General features: G+C 49.7%; 1 long non-coding RNA gene across 1 annotated transcript; it reads left to right on the forward strand.

The window, feature by feature from the left end:
* The first annotated feature begins 3,495 nt into the window (after positions 1–3,495).
* Positions 3,496–6,670, forward strand: LOC135416814 (uncharacterized). The gene is made up of 2 exons (XR_010431752.1): positions 3,496–3,572; positions 6,082–6,670. It is a non-coding gene; the product is annotated as an uncharacterized LOC135416814 (long non-coding RNA).
* The last annotated feature ends 1,516 nt before the right edge of the window (positions 6,671–8,186 follow it).

The raw sequence follows: 8,186 nt of genomic DNA on the forward strand, positions 1-8,186 counted from the left end.
AAAATCCAGGAATGCTGGCCCAGTAGACACGGGGAAGGGTCTGGAGCAGCAGGAACAGCTGAGGGAGCTGGGGGGGCTCAGCCTGGAGAAAAGGAGGCTCAGGGGGGGATTTTCTGGCTCTGCAACCCCCTGACAGGAGGTTGTAGACAGATGAGAGGTGGTCTCATCTCCCAGGAACGGCCTCAGGTTGCACCATGGGAGGTTTAAGTTGGATATTAGGGAAAATATCCTCATGGAAAGGGCTGTCCAGGCCTGGCACAGGGTGGAGTCCCCATCCCTGGAGGGATTTCAAAGCCCTGTGGATGTGGCACTTGGGGACAGGGGGCAGTGGTGGCCTTGGCAGTGCTGGGGGATGGTTGGACTCCTTCTTAGAGGGCTTTTCCAACCTTAGTGATCCTGATTCTGTTGATGGGATGAAAGCAGCTCTTGGGGCAGGTTGATCTCAGTCCCCTGGGATCAGGTCTCGAAACAAGTCCTGAGGCTCTGTTTGCTTGGAAAGGTCTTTCATGGTGGGTGTTGCAGGGGTTTGAGCTGCTGGTTTTGATGCCAGAGGTGTTGCAGCTCTTGAAATGCTCCTGCAATTCCATGGGACAGCCCTGGATTTGCAGTGGATGCTCCTGGACCATCCTGAGAGCCGTGGTGGTCCTGCTGAGAGAACTGACTTCTGCAGGTTCTCTCTTTGCTGAAAACACATTTCTGGGTTTGGAAGTTTTTCCATGGGAAGAGATCAGAGTTGTATAAACTTTTAATCATTTTTTTGTTTGTTTGTTTGTTTTGTTTTTATTTTTTTTCATGCTTTTCTGTCTTCAGCAGAGATTTGTGAAGCGCTGTGGCCTTGGCAGAGATCAATAGATAGCCTGTTAAAGAAAGACTAAATTTGCTGTTTGGATGATTTCAAGGGAAAAAATAGAATTTGAAAGATTTAATTTAGTATTGAGCCACGTTTCATGACCAGGAGGGAGAGAAAACCCCCCATCTCAAATGAGGGATGAACCTTTTTTTTTTCCCTCTTAGATTGCCTGAAGGTTTTAATTAAAACCCGGAAGAATTATATTTGTACTGCTTAGAGAGAAACCTGAGATATTGGAGCAGAGGGTGGGAGGCTCCAGCTCCAGGTATCTGCTATTCCAAAAAACCAGGCAGACATTTTCCCTCTCTCCTATTCTTCCCTAGAAAGCTCTTCTAAACTTTTCCCTTTTGATCATTAGAAACTCTCCCAGTTTCCAGCCTGGATGTGTTTGTGACCGGTTTATCCTGAGATTTTCCCCTGGTTAACCTTGTCTTTGACCCCAAATAGTTGTTTTCCCCCCTCTTCCTTTGCTGGCTGCCCTTTGCAAGGATAAAGGGACCAAACTCTGAGGTTTCTCCTCCCTCCTTTGTGCTCCAGGATGTTTTGGATGAGTGGTCTGGATTGCACAACATTCCAGGGCAGTGCTTTTTATGCTGCTGGAATTCTCCCTCCCATTCCAGCTCTGAAAACATTTACCTTTAACCTGAGCTGCCTCCCACCTGTGTCCTGGTTCCTTTTGTAAGGTTTGGTCTTTAGGATGACTCCTTTAACCCCCCCCCCAGCCAAATTCTTTGGGTTTTCATGGTCTCTGACCTTGGATTGTCCTTGGCCTCTCTGGGAGGTACCTGGGAGACTTTCAGCCACCTGCAGGATCTCCCCCAAAATGAGCTGTTTTCTGTGGTGTATCCAACTGCAGAGGGTTTAGACACTGGATTCAGGATTTGTTCTCACTGGTTTAGGAGTACATTGCCTGTACCAACAACACAGGTTGAACATTGCCTGGTTGGGAGCTTTGGAAAATAAAAAGGGACTGGAGGACCCTCCAGCACCAAAATCTTGTCACAGATCACAAAAATCCACCTCTGCAAGGGGGTTAAATGATGCTCCAGCCCTCATGATGGCCCTTTTCATGGTCAAACCCCATCCTGAGTGAATTCCTTGACCTGTGCCTGTTTGTCAGCTCAGCAGGAGGAAAGTAAAGAACAAGGAGAGGAGCAATCCCGTTTTTACCTCTCTGGAAATAATGAAGCCAGAAACATTTTCTCCTTCTCAATGGCTTAAACTTACAGAAGTGAACAATAATTTTGCAGCCTCTGAGAGTGAAATGTGGGGCAAACAAACGGATCTTATCGACTTTTCTGGTTGGTGCAGCGCAGGGAACATTACTTAGAGCTCCACCATGCTAAACTCTAATCCCAGGAGATGTCTTTGTTGATGCATAAGCTGTGACCTAAAATATTGACTTTGTAAAGTAATTGAATCCCAGAATCATGTTTCAAATGAAAAGCACTTGACAAATGACTATGGGAAGGAGCTGAGCCCAAAGGCCTGAGCACGACTGTAATGGGATTTACTCCGCTTGACTCCCGTCAGACTCTCCGGAGAAGAGACCACGCCAGGCAGCCCTGCTCCAGGTTTGGGGTGAATTACAGGGCAAGAAGAGGTTAGTCTCAATTATTTTCACTTTTTTTTTTTTTTTCCACAGGAAGAAGAATAATAACTCCTAGTGGCCCTACAAGAGAGGTGGAAAGAGAGCACCGTGTTGTGCAGGAGGTGGGAGAGTGTTTTGGGACGTGGAAGGTCTTTGTGGGTGCTGAACTTGCTCTCTGATGAGGCTCGATTTGCTTTCGTCCATGGGTGTTAAGATCTGGTTTCTGCACCGAATCTGGGTTTCAGAGGAGCTCCTGGCTCCAGATCCCTGCTTTGCCTTCACGTGTGATGTGTTCATCCCATCCCACTGCTCAGAGCTGCTACTGGGAGAAATGGGAGGATCCAAACAGGGATGGGGGTGAGCGTTTCGGGACAGGGTGATGTGGTAGGTCTTCGTGGCTACTGAGCTTGCTCTCTGATGAGCCTTGATTTGCTTTCATCCCCGGGTGTTAATATCTACTTTCTGCACCAAATTTGAATTCCAGAGGAGCCCCTGGCTCCAAATCCCTGCTCTGTGTTGTGATGTGTTCATTCCACGTCATCCCGCTGCTGCTGGGAGGAAAAGGGAGGATCCAAATGGGGCAACGGTGCAAAGCCAAAGGACCACAGTGAGATTCTGGTATGGACCAGGTCTCACCCCTGAGCCCTTTCCCTGGAGCCTGGGAATAGCTGGGGCTGAGTGGGCTGCAGACGAGATGCTCTCGGTGAGAAACGACTTTGCAGCCAACGCTGGGGCCCAGCGACAGCTCCCTCCTTCCCCCGCTCTTCCAAACAAATTTCCCTCGTTAATTTAAGAGGGCATAATTATACCATTATTTCGAACGGCTCCGTTCAAACAAGCCTTATTTCTGACTCATAAATTGTTACCTTGCTCGTCCCACAACGACTGTTTTCCTCGGGAGCGCGTTAACCTCGCCGCTTTCTTTCCTCCGCCGCTTTGCATAATGTTATAATAAGCATTTAAATAACAGTAAAGGTTCCATCAGTTCTTGCTTTCATGTCTCGCTGTCTCCATGGCAACTGGCAGTACTTCCCTGTCTATTTTACCTTTTTTTTTTTTGGATTGGAGTCCCTCAGTCCGGTCACTCGAAGATTGAGTTGGACTCTCCGCTCGTTTGCCCACAGCGCCGAGGTTGGTTTTGCTGCCTTGCTGTGATGATTATTTTCCCTGTTGGCTCGTGGCGAGGCCACTTTGAGCTCGGGAGATGGAAATGTAGCTTTCAATTTGTGCAATGTGCTGGAGGACGGTGAAATATGCAGCAGTAATTACTGGGATTCGGGCTTTCGGGCTGAAATCGGGATGGGTTTAGTTGAGTTCAACTAAACTTTGCTTTGCAGAACGTTCTCGTTCCGTGCCCCCAATTTAGGGGCACGAAACCTCTTGCAGAAAATAAGTTTGGTGGTATTTTCGTCAAGGCACTTGTTTAAAATGAACTTTAATACCCTATTTCACCGTTAAAAATATGAATAATGGTCTTACAGTGTCCTAACTCGGGATTTACACGGATCTGACAGCCCTGGACCAGGGGCTGGGGAAGCAAGCAGCAAATCTTCATGCAAATTGCTAAAATGAACCCGGGAAGGACTAATTCAATGGGACTGTGTGCCACTGGCACGGGCTTCCAGCTTGTCTGGGGACATAATCTTTCCTGGCAAAGCGGGAGCGAACAGAAGGTAGCGGCGGAGGCTCGCCGTTCGTGCCAATCTGCATTTCCATCTGGAAGGAGGTGCTCTTGATGGGGATGAAATGGCAAACGAAAGAATTCCAGAGAGGCTGCTCATTTCCCCTTTCCCCCCTCCCCCCAAATAGAACACGCTGCCGTGCTGCCGCTCGGGAGGGAAGAGGCACAGATGGAGCACGAGGCAGAACAAAACCCTGAACAAACAGGACAACAAAAGCTGCTGGCATTTCGCTGCTCTTTATTGCTCAGGCTGCTCAGAAATGTGCCACTGGAGCCTTATGGCGACTCACAGAATCATGGAATCATGGAATGGCTTGGGTTGGAAGGGATCATTAAGCTCAGCTCATCTCACCCCCTGCCATGGGCAGGGACACCTTCCACTAGCCCAGGTTGCTCCAAGTGTCATCCAACCTGGCCTTGGACACTTCCAGGGATCCAGGGGCAGCCACAGCTTCTCTGGGCAACCTGTGCCAGGGCCTCCCCACCATCACAGCCAAGAATTCTTTCCCAATATCCCACCTAAATCTTGACACTTGATTTTACCCTGGACTCGTGGGAGTAGGTCTGAGTGTCTGAGGAAGGATTTCTGGAGACTTTCTGGGTTTAGATCCCTGTGTGGCAGAAACAGGAGGGCAGATGATCTGTGGGAAGCCCAGTGCTTCAGATTGACTCCATCCCACCACAAATCCATGCTGTGTGGCCTTTTTGGGGGGCAGAAACAGTGAAAAGCAGCTGCCTCGTTTCATTTGCACTTTGCAAATGGGCTCGTGAAGAGTTTATTTGCCTGGATTTTGGGAGAGGTCTCTGTATGCACCAATACAGGGAAGGCTGCAGTAGGGGTACCCTGTGCTGTAGGAAGAGGGGAAATTTGGGATTTCCTCATTTATTAGACCTCTGTGTCAGAAATGTTGACAATATTGGATCAAGGAAAAGAAACAGTCCCACCAGAGTAGAAGAAAAGGACAAAAAAATTCATTGGAGCAGCTACAGCTGAGTGAATCCATTCAGGTTTCTGACCCTTTTCCACAGGAAATCACAAGAAATGAGAAACTATTGTCTGGTGTTTTTATTCTCATGGTGCCGGGGGCTTGTTTGGAGACAGTTGTGCTATTTGGGAAATGCATTTTTATGTTGAAAGGAGGTTTTGAAGAGCCCTCAGAGTCCTGGGAAACCCCTGGCTGGACTGTCATGACCTGATGGAGGAAAAGGATCTGTTGGTGAGGCTGAAACCAATGAAACTGCCAAGAAAATCTGTTCTCATCAAGGACCACCGAGGAGGAAAATGCCTGGATCAGTCAGCACTCATCACTTTGTTTCTCTGCTAAAATCAGAGTCATTGATTTGGCTGAATATGAACCCTTAGAAACGTTTTTCAAAGCAAATTTAGGAGGAACTGTGCAGTTGTCTTGGTCACAAGGAGGAGGGGGCACGTTCTGAGAGCAGCTCCTGGCTGTGCCAGAGAGCACTTGTCTGCAAAGAATTGTGCAGCTTTAGCAGAGGATGGACTGTCTGGGGGCTGGGATGAGCATCCCAAGAATCTGTATGGGATTTAACCCCTTCTGGGTTAACACAGACACAGGGAGCCTACAGGAGAGCTGGAGAGGGACTTGGGACAAGGGATGGAGGGACAGGACACAGGGAATGGCTTCCCACTGCCAGAGAGCAGTCGGATATTGGGAAGGAATTCTTGGCTGTGAGGGTGGTGAGGCCCTGGCACAGGTTGTCCAGAGAAGCTGTGGCTGCCCCTGGATCCCTGGAATTGTCCAAGGCCAGGTTGGAGCAACCTGGGCTGGTGGAAGGTGTCCCTGCCCATGACAGGGGGGTAGAACAAGCTTCAAGTTCCCTTCCAACCCAAACCATTCTATGATTCCCTCACCCAACAGCAGCACAAACAGAGCAAAAAGACTACTATAACTGTATTTTTAAAGCTTTCTCTCTCTCTCTCTTTTTATTCTGCAGGAAGCTGGTGCACGAATTCCCGGGATCTGTGCTGTACATCCGTCTGAACGCCCCTGCAAAGTCGAGACGCTTGAAAAAACCTTGCAGTTGCTCATATCTGCTGTGATATTTGGGAGGGGGAGGGGGAAAAAAAGGCAGGATGTGTCTTCAGTTCCTTTCCTTTTCATTTCTCCATCCCCAAGTGGCACCTCTTGCATGTCAGTGCCTATAAAGCCCTGAGTGAAGCGCTGCTGGAGGGACGCCAGGAGACTTCCCACGCTCGTCATTAGCGCCCGTGCCTCGTCTGAAGGAAGGAAGGATGGTGTCTGCCAGCCTGCTTTGTGCCTCCTCTTGCAGGAATCCCATTTCCTGGCAGGGAGGTGGAAATCAAAGCCCGGGCTGAGCTAATGGAGACGGACACTCCAGCTCGGGTGCATCTGTGGCTCCCCGAGACAGACTCGCCGCGTCTGGTTGGCTCGTCCCAAGCCGACGGAGCAGCTCCCCTGGAACACGCTCCCGGTGCTTTGCCGTAAACGGGCCAGTCGTGTTTAATATGTGCAACTGTGATTGCATCATTTATTAAATCAAATGGCCTCATGTGTTTTTCCCATCAGTGAGGCACAGCCAGCTCTGTTGTTCCAGCTCGCTCGCGGGTTTAAAATTAAGCCCAAAGGTGGTTTGGGTCCGACCTAAAGCCTGGGGATCCTTTTCCCTGGGGAGACTGTTTCAGTGCCCGACCACCCCCTGGAGGAAGAAGGTTTTCCTCCACTGGTGAGAGCAGAGATGAGCCCCTGGCCCTCCACTGCCCTTCCTGAGGGAGATGGAGACCACCACGAGGTCTCCCCTCAGCCTCTTCTTCTCCAGGCTGAGCAAACCAAGTGACCCTCTTGCTGCAGTGTCCATGGCTGGACAGGCAGTTTCCTGCTCTGTCACTTCCTGGGGAGTATTTTCCTTTTTTTTTTTTTTCTTATAAATCCTGTGTATAAATTAATTTCTGTGAGGTACCTGCTCCCTTTTTTAGCGAATCAGAGAGGGCAGAGGGAGCTGTGAGATGAGTCTTTGGGCAGTGCCCATATCACTGTCTGTGCTGATCCATCGTGTCCTGTGCTGCTGAATCCCTCAGCAGTTTGCAGAACACTTGGTGTATTTTTAGTGCCTGAATGTTCTCCCTGATTTGTCTGGGACCTGGAAAACTTCCTATTTTTCTTCCCCCAGAGGCTGGTTGGGCACTGCCCAGGCTCCCCAGGGCAGTGGGCACAGCCCCAAGGCTGCCAGAGCTCCAGGAGGGTTTGGACAACGCTCTGAGGGACAGGGGGGGATTGTTGGGGTGTCTGTGCAGGACCAGGAGTGGGACTGGGTTATCCCTGTGGCTCCTTTCCAACTCTGGGAATTCTTTTCCTTCTTGGGAGCTGCAAATAGTTTCCCATCCTGGTTTTTCATCTGTTTGGGTGAGGTTTGCAGAGGGGAGGTCTGTGAGGATAACTGCTGTCATCCAATAAATTCAATTGGTTTTTAAATGAAATTAAAGGGAAGGGAGAGACTCTGCAGCCTTAAATTTGCAGGGAGGGAGGGCAGGCACGTGCCTGCCCAGCACTGATGGATTTGGGAAATGGCCACGTGGAAGATGAGGATGAGCAGCAGCCACAGAAGCTGGCTGGGTTGAACTCATGGAACTGAGAGATCCCAGAGAGGTGGGATGGGATGGAAGAGATGCAGAAAACCGGAAAACCCCCAGCCAGAAAAGATGGTTGTGGGATGGACTCCTCAGCACTGGAATCTGCCCTGTAAACAAAGCACCATGTGGAGGCAGAAAAGCCCCCATTCCCATGGGGGCACAGCCCCACCAGAGGGGCAACATTTGGCCAAGGTTTGATTTCCAACTCATGGAAAACCAGATGGAAAAATACCAGTAAAACACACCTTTGCATAAAGAGCTACACCCTGCAAGCAGATGACTTTGACTGGCTTAGTCACACATGCTCCAGATCCCATGGAAAAGCACATGGAGACCCACCAAACCCTTGGGTGACACCTGAGCACCAGGGTCATGTCATGTTGGCACAAATCTACAAGATTTTGGGCAGTTGTTTCAGTGCCTTCAGATGGGCCAAATGCCCATCCATGCC

This window comes from Pseudopipra pipra, chromosome 6, assembly GCF_036250125.1.
Source record: "Pseudopipra pipra isolate bDixPip1 chromosome 6, bDixPip1.hap1, whole genome shotgun sequence".
NCBI lineage: Eukaryota > Metazoa > Chordata > Aves > Passeriformes > Pipridae > Pseudopipra > Pseudopipra pipra.